General features: G+C 40.7%; 1 protein-coding gene across 15 annotated transcripts in view; it reads left to right on the forward strand.

The window, feature by feature from the left end:
• DOCK3 (dedicator of cytokinesis 3) overlaps positions 1 to 15928 on the forward strand; it is a 585953-nt gene that overhangs the window by 254228 nt on the left and 315797 nt on the right. The gene's annotated exons all lie outside the window — the stretch shown is intronic.

Raw genomic sequence — 15928 nt, forward strand, 5'->3', positions numbered from 1 at the left:
ATTTGTTTTTTGGGTATTGAGTTTGCTAAGTTCTTTATAGATTTTGGATACTAACCCTTTATCCAATATGTCATTTGCAAACATCTTCTCGCATTCTGTAGGCTTTTAGTTTTGTTGATTGTTTCCTTTGCTGTGCACAAGCTTTTTATCTTGATGAGGTCCCAATAGTTCATTTTTGCTTCTCTTTCCCTTGTCTCCAGAGACATGTTTAATAAGAAGTTGCTGTGGCTGAGGTCAAAGAGGTTGTCGCATATTTTATCCTCTAGGATTCAGATGGTTTTCTCTCTCACATTTAGGTCTTTAATCCATTTTGGATTTATTTTTGTATATGGTGTAAGAAAGGGGGCTTATATCATTCTGTATGTTTCTGTCCAGTTTTCCCAACACGATTTGCTGAAGAGACTGTCTTTTCCCCATTCAATACTCTTTCCTGCTTTGTCAAAGGTTGGTTGGCCATTCATTTGTGGGTTCTCTATTCTATTTCATTGATTTATGTGTCTGTGTTTGTGTCAGTACCATACTATCTTGATGTGATTATAGCTTTGTTAATATAGTTTGAAGTCCAGAATTGTGATGCCTCCAGCTTGGGTTTTTTTGTTCAACATTACTTTGGCTATTCAGGATTTTCTCTGGTTCCATACAAATTTTACAATTGTTTGTCCTAGCTCTGTGAAGAGTGCTGGTGTTTTTTAAAATTTTATTTATTTATTTTAACAGAGAGAGAGAGAGAGAGAGAGAGAGAGGGAGGGAAGGAGGAGGGGCAGAGAGAGGGTAGAGAGAGAATCCCAAGCAGGCTCTTTACTGCCAGTGAACTCACAAACTGTGAGATCATGTCCTGAACTGAGATCAAGAGTTGGACACTTAAGCAACCAACTGAGCCACCCAGGTGCCTCAGATGCTGCGTTATTTTGATAGAGATTGCATTGAATGTGTAAATTGCTTTGGGTGGTAAAGACATTTTAGCAATATGTGTTCTTCTAATCCATGGCCATGGAATGTTTTTTCATTTCTTTATGTCCTCTTCAATTTCTTTCATAAGTTTTCTAGCTTTCAGTGTATAGATCTTTTACTTCTTTGGTTAGGTTTATTCCTAAGTATATTATGGTTTTTGGTGCAATTGTAAATGGGGATTGATTCCTTGATTTCTCTTTCTGCTGCTTCCGTTTTGGTATGTAGAAATGCAACCAATTTCTGTATATTGACTTTATATCCTGCACCTTTGCTGAATTCACCTATCAGTTCTAGAAATTTTGTTGGTTTTGTTTTGTTTTTTAAACTCAGGGAACTAATCATCATGCTTTACTTAGATCTTGAGGCCCCTGGTCTACCTTTAAAATTTTTTTAAATTTAATTTTGATTTTTTTTTTTTTAATTTTTTTTTCAACGTTTATTTATTTTTGGGACAGAGAGAGACAGAGCATGAACGGGGGAGGGGCAGAGAGAGAGGGAGTTACAGAATCGGAAACAGGCTCCAGGCTCTGAGCCATCAGCCCAGAGCCCGACGCGGGGCTCGAACTCACGGACCGCAAGATCGTGACCTGGCTGAAGTCGGACGCTTAACCGACTGCGCCACCCAGGTGCCCCTAATTTTGATTTTTTTTAATGTTTGTTTATTTTTGAGAGAGAGTGCATGAGCAGAGGAGGGGCAGAGAGAGAGGGGACAGAGGATCTGAAGTCGGCTCTGTACTGACAGCAATGAGCCAAATGTGGGCTTGAACTCACAAACCATGAGATCATGACCTGAGCCAAAATTGGGTGCTCAACAGACTGAGCCACCCAGGTGCCCCAGTTCTAGCAGTTTTTGGTGGAATCTTCAGCTTTTCTATGTAGAGTATCATGTCATCTGCAAAGAGGGAAAGTTTGACTTCTTTGCCAGTTTGAATGCCTTTTCTTTCTTTTTGTTGTCTGATTGCTGAGGCTAGGACTTCAAGTACTATGTTGAACAGCAGTGGTGAGAGTGGACATCCCTATCATGTTCCTGTCTGAGGGAGAAAGCTTTTAGTTTTTCCCACTGAGGATGATATTAGCTGTGGGTCTTTCATAATGGCCTTTTTGATGTTGATATATGTTCATTCTATTCCTACTTTCTTGAGGGTTTTTATCAAGAAAGGATGCTGTATTTTTTCCACGCTTTTTTTGTATCTATTGAGGATCATACAGTTCTTATCTTTTCCTTTATTAATGTGATGTATCATGTTGATTGATTGCAAATACTGAACCAGCCCTGCAGCCCAGGAATAAATCCCACCTGATCATGGTGAATAATTTTTTAAAAATATTTTTTAAATGTTTATATTTTTTGAGAGACAGAACGTGAGTGGGGGAGGAGCAGAGAGAGAGAGGGAGACACAGAATCCAAAGCAGTCTCCATCCAGGCTCTGTGCTGTCAGCATAGAGCCCTATGTGGAGCCCGAACTCATGAACCATGAGATCATGACCTGAGCCAGGTCAGATGCTTAACCAACTGAGGCACCCAGGCGTCCCAATAATTCTTTTAATATACTGTTGGATTTGATTTGCTAGGATCTTGTTGAGAATTTTTGCATCCAGGTTCATCAGGGATATTGGCATGTAATTCTCCTTTTTAGTGGGATCTTTGTCTGGTTTTGGAATCAAGGTAATGCTAGCTTCATAGGATGAGTTTGGAAGCTTTAATTCCATTTCTATTTTTTGGAAAAGTTTGAGATGAATGGTTATTAATTCTTTAAATGTCTGATAGAATTACCCAAGGAAGTCATTGGGCCAACACTCTTGATTATTGGGAGATTTTGATAAATGATTCAATTTCTTTGCTAGTTATTTGCCTGTCCAAATTTTCTATTTCTTCCTGTTTCAGTTTTTTAATATATGAAATTTATTGTCAAATTGGTTTCCATACAACACCCGGTGCTCATCCCAAAAGGTGCCCTCCTCAATACCCATCACCCACCCTCCCCTCCCTCCCACCCCCCGTCAACCCTCAGTTTGTTCTCAGTTTTTAAGAGTCTCTTATGCTTTGGCTCTCTCCCACTCTAACCTCTTTTTTTTTTTTTCCTTCCCCTCCCCCATGGGTTTCTGTTAAGTTTCTCAGGATCCACATAAGACTGAAAACATATGGTATCTGTCTTTCTCTGTATGGCTTATTCACTTAGCTTCACACTCTCCAGTTCCATCCACATTGCTACAAAAGGCCATATTTCATTTTTTCTCATTGCCACGTAGTATTCCATTGTGTATATAAACCACAATTTCTTTATCCATTCATCAGTTGATGGACATTTAGGCTCTTTCCATAATTTGGCTATTGTTGAGAGTGCTGCTATAAACATTGGGGTACAAGTGCCCCTATGCATCAGTACTCCTGTATCCCTTGGATAAATTCCTAGCAGTGCTATTGCTGGGTCATAGGGTAGGTCTATTTTTAATTTTCTGAGGAACCTCCACACTGCTCTCCAGAGCGGCTGCACAGGTTTGCATTCCCACCAACAGTGCAAGAGGGTTCCCGTTTCTCCACATCCTTGCCAGCATCTATAGTCTCCTGATTTGTTCATTTTGGCCACTCTGACTGGCGTGAGGGGATATCTGAGTGTGGTTTTGATTTGTATTTCCCTGATAAGGAGCGACGTTGAACATCTTTTCATGTGCCTGTTGGCCATCCGGATGTCTTCTTTAGAGAAGTGTCTATTCATGTTTTCTGCCCATTTCTTCACTGGGTTATTTGTTTTTCGGGTGTGGAGTTTGGTGAGCTCTTTATAGATTTTGGATACTAGCCCTTTGTCCGATATGTCATTTGCAAATACCTTTTCCCATTCCGTTGGTTGCCTTTTAGTTTTGTTGGTTGTTTCCTTTGCTGTGCAGAAGCTTTTTATCTTCATAAGGTGCCAGCAATTCACTTTTGCTTTTAATTCCCTTGCCTTTGGGGATGTGTCGAGTAAGAGATTGCTACGGCTGAGGTCAGAGAGGTCTTTTCCTGCTTTCTCCTCTAAGGTTTTGATGGTTTCCTGCCTCACATTCAGGTCCTTTATCCATTTTGAGTTTATTTTTGTGAATGGTGTGAGAAAGTGGTCTAGTTTCAACCTTCTGCATGTTGCTGTCCAGTTCTCCCAGCACCATTTGTTAAAGAGGCTGTCTTTTTTTCCAGTGGATGTTCTTTCCTGCTTTGTCAAAGATGAGTTGGCCATACATTTGTGGGTCTAGTTCTGGGGTTTCTATTCTATTCCATGGGTCTATGTGTCTGTTTTTGTGCCAATACCATACTGTCTTGATGATTACAGCTTTGTAGTAGAGATTAAAGTCTGGGATTGTGATGCCTCCTGCTTTGGTGGTCTTCTTCAAAATTATTTTGGCTATTCGGGGCCTTTTGTGGTTCCATATGAATTTTAGGATTGCTTGTTCTAGTTTCGAGAAGAATGCTTGTGCAATTTTGATTGGGATTGCATTGAATGTGTAGATAGCTTTGGGTAGTATTGACCTTTTGACAATATTTATTTTTCCAATCCATGAGCAGGGAATGTCTTTCCATTTCTTTAAATCTTCTTCAATTTCCTTCGTAAGCTTTCTATAGTTTTCAGCATACAGATCCTTTACATCTTTGGTTAGATTTATTCCTAGGTATTTTATGCTTCTTGGTGCAATTGTGAATGGGATCAGTTTCTTTATTTGTCTTTCTGCTGCTTCATTGTTAGTGTATAAGAATGCAACTGATTTCTGTACATTGATTTTGTATCCTGCGACTTTGCTGAATTCATGTATCAGTTCTAGCAGACTTTTGGTGGAGTCTATCGGATTTTCCATGTATAATATCATGTCATCTGCAAAGAGCGAAAGCTTGACTTCATCTTTGCCAATTTTGATGCCTTTGATTTCCTTTTGTCGTCTGATTGCTGATGCTAGAACTTACAGCACTATGTTAAACAAGAGCGGTGAGAGTGGGCATCCCTGTCGTGTTCCTGATCTCAGGGAAAAAGCTCTCAGTTTTTCCCCATTGAGGATGATGTTAGCTGTGGGCTTTTCATAAATGGCTTTTATGATCTTTAAGTATGTTCCTTCTATCCCGACTTTCTCAAGGGTTTTTATGAAGAAAGGGTGCTGGATTTTGTCAAAGGCCTTTTCTGCATCGATTGACAGGATCATATGGTTCTTCTCTTTTTTTTTTTGTTAACGTGATGTATCACGTTGATTGATTTGCGAATGTTGAACCAGCCCTGCATCCCAGGAATGAATCCCACTTGATCATGGTGAATAATTCTTTTTATATGCCGTTGAATTCGATTTGCTAGTATCTTATTGAGAATTTTTGCATCCATATTCATCAGGGATATTGGCCTGTAGTTCTCTTTTTTTACTGGGTCTCTGTCTGGTTTAGGAATCAAAGTAATACTGGCTTCATAGAATGAGTCTGGAAGTTTTCCTTCCCTTTCTATTTCTTGGAATAGCTTGAGAAGGATAGGTATTATCTCTGCTTTAAACGTCTGGTAGAACTCCCCTGGGAAGCCATCTGGTCCTGGACTCTTATTTGTTGGGAGATTTTTGATAACCGATTCAATTTCTTCGCTGGCTATGGGTCTGTTCAAGCTTTCTATTTCCTCCTGATTGAGTTTTGGAAGAGTGTGGGTGTTTAGGAATTTGTCCATTTCTTCCAGGTTGTGCAATTTGTTGGCATATAATTTTTCATAGTATTCCCTGATAATTGTTTGTATCTCTGAGGGATTGGTTGTAATAATTCCATTTTCATTCATGATTTTATCTATTTGGGTCATCTCCCTTTTCTTTTTGAGAAGCCTGGCTAGAGGTTTGGCAATTTTGTTTATTTTTCTCAAAAACCAACTCTTGGTTTCGTTGATCTGCTCTACGAATCTCTGTTTTTTTAGACTCTATATTGTTTATTTCTGCTCTGATCTTTATTATTTCTCTTCTTCTGCTGGGTTTAGGCTGCCTTTGCTGTTCTGCTTCTAGTTCCTTTAGGTGTGCTGTTAGATTTTGTATTTGGGATTTTTCTTGTTTCTTGAGATAGGCCTGGATTGCAATGTATTTTCCTCTCAGGACTGCCTTCGCTGCCTCCCAAAGCGTTTGGATTGTTGTATTTTCATTTTCATTTGTTTCCATATATTTTTTAATTTCTTCTCTAATTGCCCGGTTGACCCACTCATTCGTTAGTAGGGTGTTCTTTAACCTCCATGCTTTTGGAGGTTTTCCAGACTTTTTCCTGTGGTTGATTTCAAGCTTCATAGCATTGTGGTCTGAAAGTATGCATGGTATAATTTCAATTCTTGTAAATTTATGAAGGGCTGTTTTGTGACCCAGTATATGATCTATCTTGGAGAATGTTCCATGTGCACTCGAGAAGAAAGTATATTCTGTTGCTTTGGGATGCAGAGTTCTAAATATATCTGTCAAGTCCATCTGATCCAATGTCTCATTCAGGGCCCTTGTTTCTTTACTGACCGTGTGTCTAGATGATCTATCCATTTCTGTAAGTGGGGTGTTAAAGTCCCCTGCAATTACCACATTCTTATCAATAAGGTTGCTTATGTTTATGAGTAGTTGTTTTATATATTTGGGGGCTCCGGTATTCGGCGCATAGACATTTATAATTGTTAGCTCTTCCTGATGAATAGACCCTGTAACTATTATATAATGTCCTTCTTCATCTCTTGTTACAGCCTTTAATTTAAAGTCTAGTTTGTCTGATATAAGTATGGCTACTCCAGCTTTCTTTTGGCTTCCAGTAGCATGATAAATAGTTCTCCATCCCCTCACTCTCAATCTAAAGGTGTCCTCAGGTCTAAAATGAGTCTCTTGTAGACAGCAAATAGATGGGTCTTGTTTTTTTATCCATTCTGATACCCTATGTCTTTTGGTTGGCGCATTTAATCCATTTACATTCAGTGTTATTATAGAAAGATACGGGTTTAGAGTCATTGTGATGTCTGTATGTTTTATGCTTGTAGTGATGTCTCTGGTACTTTGTCTCACAGGGTCCCCCTTAGGATCTCTTGTAGGGCTGGATAGTGGTGACAAATTCCTTCAGTTTTTGTTTGTTTGGGAAGACCTTTATCTCTCCTTCTATTCTAAATGACAGACTTGCTGGATAAAGGATTCTCGGCTGCATATTTTTTCTGTTTAGCACACTGAAGATATGGTGCCAATTCTTTCTGGCCTGCCAAGTTTTAAAAGAGAGATCAGTCACGAGTCTTATAGGTCTGCATTTATAAGTTAGGGCACGTTTATTCCTTGCTGCTTTCAAGATTTTCTCTTTATCCTTGTATTTTGTCAGTTTCACTATGATATGTCATGCAGAAGATCGATTCATGTTACGTCTTGAAGGGAGTTCTCTGTGCCTCTTGGATATCAATGCCTTTTTCCTTCCCCAGTTTAGGGAAGTTGTCAGCTATAATTTCTTCAAGTACCCCTTCAGCACCTTTCCCTCTCGCTTCCTCCTCTGGGATACCAATTATGCGTATATTGTTTCTTTTTAGTGTATCACTTAGTTCTCTAATTTTCCCCTCATACTCCTCGATTTTTTTATCTCTCTTTTTCTCAGCTTCCTCTTTTTCCATAACTTTATCTTCTAGTTCACCTATTCTCTCCTCTGCCTCTTCTACCGAGCCGTCGTCATTTCCATTTCAGTTTGCATTTCATTTAAAGCGTTTTTCAGCTCCTCCTGACTGTTCCTTAGTCCCTTGATCTCTGCAGCAAGAGATTCTCTGCTGTCCTCTATACTGTTTTCAAGCTCAGCGATTAATTTTATGACTATTATTCTAAATTCACTTTCTGTTTTATTATTTAAATCCTTTTTGATCAGTTCATTAGCTGATGTCATTTCCTGGAGATTCTTTTGAGGGGAATTCTTCCGTTTGGTCATTTTGGATAGTCCCTGGAGTGGTGGGGACCTGCAGGGCACTTACTTCCCCTGTGCTGTGGTGTATAACTGGAGTTGATGGGCGAAACCGCAGTCAGACCTGATGTCTGCCCCCAGCCAACCGCTGGGGCCACAGTCAGACTGGTGTGTGCCTTCTCTTCCCCTCTCCTAGGGGCGGGATTCACTGTGGGGTGGCGTGGCCCGTCTGGGCTACTTGCACACTGCCAGGCTGTGGTGCTGGGGATCTGGCGTATTAGCTGGGGTGGGTAGGCAAGGTGCACGGAGGCAGGAGGTGCAAACTTAGCTCGCTTCTCCTTAGGTGATCCACTTCAGGAGGGGCCCTGTGGCAGCGGGAGGGAGTCAGACCCACTGCTGGAGGGGTGGCTCCACAGAAGTACAGCGTAGGTGTTTGTGGGAGCAAGCAAGTTCCCTGGCAGGAACCGGTTCCCTTTGGGATTTTGGCTGGGGGATGGGCGAGGGAGATGGTGGTGGCGAGCGCCTTTGTTCCCCAACAAACTGAGCTCTGTCGTCTGGGGGCTCAGCAACTCTTCCTCCCTTTGTCCTCCAGCCTTCCTGCTTTCTGAGCAGAGCTGTTAACTTATGACCTCCCAGATGCTAAGTCCCAGTTGCTGTCAGAACACACTCCCTCCGGCCCCTCCGCTTTTGCAAGCCAAACTCGGGGGCTCTGCTTAGCCGGCAGGCTGCCCCTCCGCCCTGGCTCTCTCCCGCCAGTCCGTGGAGCGCGCACCGCCTCGCCGCCCTTCCTACCCACTTCCGTGGGCCTCTCGTCTGCACTTGGCTCCGGAGACTCCGTTCTGCTAATCTTCTGGTGGTTTTCTGGGTTATTTAGGCAGGTGTAGGTGGAATCTAAATGATCAGCAGGATGCGTGGTGAGCCCAGTGCCCTCCTAAGCGCCATCTTCCCTCCCTCTGACCTATACCACATCTTCTTTATCCATTTTCCACCAATGGATATTTGGGCTCTTTCCATACTTTGGCTATTGTTGACAGTGCTGCTATATACATCGGGGTGCCTATGTCCCTTCGAAACAGCACACCTATATCCCTTGGATAAATGCCTAGTAGTGCAATTGCTGGGTCTTAGGCAAGTTCTATTTTTAATTTTTTGAGGAACCTGTATACTGTTTTCCAGAGTGGCTGCACCAGTTTGCATTCCCACAAGTAGTGCCAAAGAGATGCTCTTTCCCCATATCCACACCAACGTCTGTTGTTGTCTGAGTTGTTAATGTTAGCCATTCTGAGAGGTGTGAAGTGGTATCTCATTGCGTTTTTGATTTGTATTTCCCTGATGATGAGGGATGTTGAGCATTTTTTCATGTGTCGGTTGGCCATCTAGATGTCTTCTTTGGAGAAGTGTCTATTCATGTCTTTTGCACATTTCTTCACTGGATTATTTGTTTGTGGGTGTTGAGTTTAATAAGTTGTTTATAGGTTTTGGATACTAACCCTTTATCTGATATGTCATCTGCAAATATCTTCTCACATTCTGTTGGTTGCCTTTTAGTTTTGCTGATGGTTTCCTTTGCTGTGCAGAAGCTTTTTCTTTTGATGAGGTCCCAATAGTTCATTTTTGCTTTTGTTTCCCTTGACTCCGGAGACGTGTTGAGTAAGAAGTTGCTGTTGCCAAGGTCAAAGAGGTTTTTGCCTGCTTTCTCCTTGAGGATTTTGGTGGCTTCCTGTCTTACATTGAGGTCTTTTATCCATTTTGAGTTTATTTTTGTGTATGGTGTATGAAAGTGGTCCAATTCATTCTTCTGCATGTCACTGTCCAGTTTTCCCAGCAGCACTTGCTGAAGAGACTGTCTTTATTCCATTGGATAGTCTTTCCTTCTTTGTCAGAGATGAGTTGGCCATATGTTTGTGGGTCCATTTCTGGGTTCTCTATTCTGTTCCATTGATCTGAGTGTCTGTTCTTGTACCAGTACCGTATTGTCTTGATGATTAGAGCTTTGTAGTATAGCTTGAAGTCCAGGATTGTGATGCCTCCTGCTTTGGTTTTCTTTTTCAAGATTGCTTTGGCTATTTGGGGTCTTTTCTGGTTCCATACATATTTTAGGATTGTTTGTTCTAGCTCTGTGAAGAATGCTGGTGTTATTTTGATAGGAATTACATTGAATATGTAGATTGCTTTGGGTAGTATGGACATTTTAACAATATTTGTTCTTCCTATCCAGGAGCATGGAATCTTTTTCCATTTTTCTATGTCGTCCTCAATTTCTTTCATAAGCTTTCTATAGTTTTCAGTGTATAGACTTTTCTCCTCTTTGGTTAGATTTATTCATGGGTATTTTATGGTTTTTGTGCAACTATAAATGGGATTGATTCCTTGATTTCTGTTTACGTTGCCTCATTGTTGGTGTATAGGAATGCAACTGATTTCTGTGCATTGACTTTATATCCTGCAAGTTTGCTGAATTCATGAATCAGTTCTAGCAGTTTTTTGGTGGAATCATTTGGGTTTCCTATATAGATTGTCATGTCATCTGTGAAGAGTGAAAGTTTGACCTCCTCCTGGCTGATTTGGATGCATTTTATTTCTTTTTGTTGTCTGATTACAGAGACTAAGACTTTCAATACTACGTTGAATAACAGTGGTGAGAGTGGACATCTCTGTCTCGTTCCTGACCTTAGGGGGAAAGCCCTCAGTTTTTCCCCGTTGAGGATGATATTAGCATTGGGTCGTTCATATATGGCTTTTATGATCTTGAGGTATGATCCTTCTATCCCTACTTTCTTGAGGGTTTTTTGTCAAGAAAGGATGCTGTATTTTGTCAAATTCTTTCTCTGCATCTATTGAGAGGATCTTATGGTTCTTGTCCTTTCTTTTATTGATGTGATGAATCACGTTAATTGTTTTGCAGATATGGAACCATCCCTGCATCCCAGGTATGAATCCCACTTTGTTGTGGTGAATAACTTTTTTAATGTATTGTTGGATCCAGTTGGCTCATACTTTGTTGAGGATTTTTGCATCCATGTTCATCAGGGAAATTGGTCTATAATTCTCCTTTCTAGTGGGGTCTCTGTTTTGGAACCAAGGTAATGGTGGCCTCATAGAAAGAGTTTGGAGGTTTTCCTTCCATTTCTATGTTTTGGAACAGCTTCAAGAGAATAGGTGTTAACTCTTCCTTAAATGTTTGGTACAATTACCCTGGGAAGCCATCTGGCCCTGGACTCTTGTTTCTTGGGAGATTTTTGATTACTAATTTGATTTTTTTACTGGCTATGGGTCTTTTCAAATTTTCTATTTCTTCCTGTTTCAGTTTTGGTAGTGCATATGTTTCTAGGAATTTGTCCATTTCTTCTATATTGCCCATTTTATTGGCATATAATTTCTCATAATATTCTATTACTGTTTTTATTTCTGCTGTATTGGTTGTGTTCTCTCCTCTTTCATTCTTGATTTTATTTATTTGGGTCCTTTTTCTTTTTTATCAAGCTGGCTAGTGGTTTATCAATTTTGTTAATTCTTTCAAAGAACCAGCTTCTGGTTTCATTGATCTGTTCTACTGTTTTTTTGGCTTCGATAGCATTAATTTCTGTTCTAATCTTTATTATTTCCTGTCTTCCGCTGGTGTGTGGTTATATTTTGTTCTTTTTCCAGTTCTTTAAGGTTTAAGGTTATGTTGTATATCTGAGATCTTTCTTCCTTCTTTAGGAAGGCCTGGATTGCTATATACTTCTGTTTTATGATCACCTTTGCTGCGTCCCAGAGGTTTTGGGTGTGGTGTTTTCATTTTCATTGGCTTCCATACACTTTTTAATTTCCTCTTTAACTTCTTGGTTGACCTGTTCATTCTTTAGTAGGATGTACTTTAGTCTCCAAGTATTTGTTACGTTTCCAAATTTTTTCTTGTGGTTGATTTCGAGTTTCATAGCGTTGCGATCTGAAAATATGCGTAGTATGATCTTGATCTTTTTGTACTTACTGAGGGTTGATTTGTGTCCAAGTATGTGGTCTGTTCTGGAGAACGTTCCATGTGCACTGGAGAAGAATGTATATTCCGCTGCTTTAGGTTGAAATATTCTGAATATATCTGTTAAGTCCATCTGGTCCAATGTGTCATTTAAAGCCATTGTTTCCGTGTTGATTTTTGATTAGGTGATCTGTCCATTGCTGTGAGTGGGGTGTTGAAGTCTCCTATTATTATGGTATTACTATCAATGAGTTTCTTTATGTTTGTGATTCATTGATTTATATATTTGGGTTTTCACACATTTGGTGCATAAATATTTACAGATTTTAGGTCTTCTTGGTGGATAGGCCCTTAATTATGATATAATGCCCTTTTTCATCTCTTGACACAGTATTTTAAAGTCTAGATTGTCTGATACAAGTATGGCTACTCCGGCTTTCTTTTGTTGACCATTAGTATGATGGTTCTCCATCCCCTTACTTTAATCTGAAGGTGTCTTTAGGTCTAAAGTGGGTCTCTTGTAAACAGCATATAGATGGATCTGTTTTTCTTATCCATTCTGTTACCCTATGTCTTTTGATTGGAGCATTTAATCTATTGACATTTAGAGTGAGTACTGAAAGATACAAATTTATTGCCATTATATTGCTTGTAGAGTTGGAGTTGCTGGTGGTGTTCTCTGGTCCTTTCTAATCTTTGTTGCTTTTGGTATGTATGTATGTATGTATGCATCTATTTATGTATTTATATTTTCAACTTTTCTCCCCTCAGAGAGAGCCCCTCAAAATTTCTTGCAGGGCTGGTTTAATGGTCACAAACTCCTTTAATTTTTGTTTGTCTGGGAAACTTTTAATCTCTTCTTCTATTTTGAATGACAGCCTTGCTGGATAAAGAATTCTTGGCTGCATATTTTTCTGATTCAGCACATTGAATATATCCTGCCACTCCTTTCTGGCCTGCCAAGTTTCTTTGGATAGGTCTGCTGCAAACCTGATCTGTCTTCCCTTGTAGGTTAAGGACTTTTTTTTTTTTTTTTCATTTGCTGCTTTAATGATTCTTTCCTTGCCTGAGTATTTTGTGAATTTGACTATGATATGCCTTGTTGATGGTCGGTTTTTGTTGAATCTAATGGGAGTCCTCTGTGCTTCCTGGATTTTGATGTCTGTGTCTTTCCCCAGGTCAGGAAAGTTTCCTGCTATGATTTGCTCACATAACCCTTCTACCCCTTTTTCTCTCTCTTCCTCTTCTGGGACCCCTATGATTCTGATGTTGTTCCTTTTTAATGAGTCACTGATTTTTTCTAATTCTTAAATCGTGCTCTTTTGCCTTAGTCTCCCTCTTTTTTTCTGCTTCATTATTCTCCATAAGTTTGTCCTCTATATCGCTGATTCTCTGCTGTGCCTCATCCATCCTTGCCACCACGGCATCCATTAGAGATTGCAGCTCAGTTATAGCATTTTTTACTTCATCCTGACTAGCTTTTACTTCTTTTATCTCTGCAGAAAGGGATTCTAATCTATTTTCGACCCTAGCTAGTATTCTTATTATCGTGATCCTAAATTCTGGTTCAGACATCTTGCTTGTATCTGTGTTGTTTAAGTCCCTGGCTGTTATTTCTTTCTGCTCTTTCTTTTGGGGTAAATTCCTTCATTTCATCATTTTGAAGGAAGAAAAGGAATTAACGAGGTAGAAAAAAAGATTAAAAAAACTAAAATTAAAAAATATTAAAATTAAAAAATTAAAAACAAACACACACACACACACACAAAATTGAATAAATGATGCTAGAGCCTAGGTATGTTTTGGTCTGGGTGTTGAAAGTGGCTTGATAGATTAGAGGAAAAGGGGGGGAAAAAGAAAATTGTTTGAAAATTTGAAAAAATGAATACACTGAAGTAGACTAAAATGAAATGATGGAAGTAAAATAGAATTTGAAAAAAATTACAGAAAAGTAAAAAATATATATAAAAATTGAAGAAAAATATTTTTAATAAAAATTGAAAATAAAAATGAATTTTTTCTTTCTTTATTCAAGAAAAAGAAAAATGAAAAAGAAAGAAAATTGAATAGTTGGACTGGCTAACAGACTGATATACAACTGAAATAACTTCGTTTTCCCCTAGAAGTCAAACTATGAAGCACTTTATAGTCCATAAATTAAGTAGACAGTGAGACTTGTGTTTTTGAAGAGCGATGTTGGCCCAATTGGGCGGGGCTTAGTGTAACGGCTCCATTCTCCACTGGATGGCGCTGCTAGCCTACTGGGGTGGATTGTTGTGGCACTTGTAGGTGCATATGCGTGGGCGCAGTGAAAATGGCATCACCCACTTACCCAGTCTCTAGGATCGGAAGTCTGTTCTCCCTGATCAGCAGTTGGCTCACCCATCCTTTGTCTTTGACTTCTGTCCACTCCCCGCTTCCACACTGTCTGTAACCAAGCCCCAGGCAGCACCTCCCTCCCAAGTTTTGTCTCAGATGCGGCTTCCTTACCCAGCCCCCTACTTCTGAGGGACTGTGGCTTTGACTCCCTCTGCCCCTCTGCGGAGGGTCTCACTGAGCAATGACTGGGTGCCGGCCACACTCAGGAACGCTTGTGGGACCATGCTGTTTCTGCTGCCTAGAGACTGCAGCCAGGTGCCAGCCCTGCCCCAGAAAAAGTTCACGAAACAGGGTAGCAGCAGCACCTCAGGGATTATGGAAAATCACAGCACACATCTGGTACCGGGCTTCACCCCCAATGACCTTGGTCCAACACCAGCTAATGTGGCTGTTCTCTGGGGTCTGCTGGACCCAGGTGGCCTCACAGCCTCTACCAAATGTCCTTCCTGAAGTGGAACCACTTCTCCCCATGTGGCCTGAGAACCTCCTGGACCCCACTCTGCTCCTGGGAATTCACCCTTCCCACCAGAGCACCAGCAGGTATTGAGCTGTTGATTTTCAGACTGTGCCCCCACTGTTTACAGTCTTAATGGAATTTAAACCCTCTCCTTTCTCCTTTCTCCCTTTTTCGTTCAGTCCCTGTGGGCTGTTTCCAATTTTCCACTTTCTCTCCAGCTGCTTTTGGGGAGGGGTGCTTTTCCCATATTCTCCCCTCCCCCTGACTCCGTCCTCTCTCTGCATGCAAAAGCTGCTCCCTGCCGTCCACAGCTTCTCTCTCCCCAAGTTCACCTCTCCACACTGCGTGCCTGCTGAATTCTGTGGTTCAGGTTGTACAGATTGTTGTGTTAATCTTCAGATCAGTTTTCTAGGTGTGCAGGATGGTTTAGTGTTGGTCTGGCTACATTTCATGGACACGAGACACACAAAAAACTTCTATGCTGTTCCGCCATCTTGGCTTCTCCCAGTCTTTGTTTTAAAATGTAGTTTGTCTGGTCCAACTTTCTTTTGACATCCATTAGCATGATAGATGGTTCTCCATCCCCTCACTTTCTTTTTTTTTAATGTTTTTATTTATTTTTGAGAGACAGAGCATGAGCTGGGGAGGGGCAGAAAGAGAGGAAGACACAGAATTCGAAGCAGGCTCCAGGCCAAGAGCTGTCTGCACAGAGTCCGACAGGGGGCTCAAACTCATGAGCTACAAGATCATGACCTGGGCTGAGGTTGGACGCTCAACTGACCAAGCCCCATCCATCTCCTCACTTTCAATCTGCAGGTATCCTTGGGTCTAAAATGAGTCTCTTATAGGCAGCATATAGATGGATCTTGTTTTTTTTTTTTAATCCATTCTGACACCGTGTCTTTTGATTGGGACATTTAGTCCATTTACATTTAGAGTGATTATTGAAAGATATGGATTTAATGCCATTGTGTTATCTATACGTTTCTTGTTTGTGGTTATGTTTTGGTCCTTTGTAGTCTTTTCTGCCTTTCATTCACAGAGTCCCCCTTAGGATCTCATGCAGGGCTTGAGATCTTGTAAATAAGATCTGACCCTGTAAATAAGCAGTTGCTAGGCACAGAGGGGCAGGGTTTGGTGTAAGTGGGTCCTGCCTCTAATGGGGCTGCTGTGTTGCTCTCTGAAGTTCCACTGTGTTGGTATTGGGTGGGGGCGGGGGGAATGGCACCACCCCAATCTCTCATCCCTAGAATGAGGATATCAACCTCTCAATCCCTTTGTTGAGGCAGCCCTCACAGAACAGCGAGGGCAGTCA

The sequence above is a fragment of the Leopardus geoffroyi genome, chromosome A2 (assembly GCF_018350155.1).
Source record: "Leopardus geoffroyi isolate Oge1 chromosome A2, O.geoffroyi_Oge1_pat1.0, whole genome shotgun sequence".
Lineage (NCBI taxonomy): Eukaryota > Metazoa > Chordata > Mammalia > Carnivora > Felidae > Leopardus > Leopardus geoffroyi.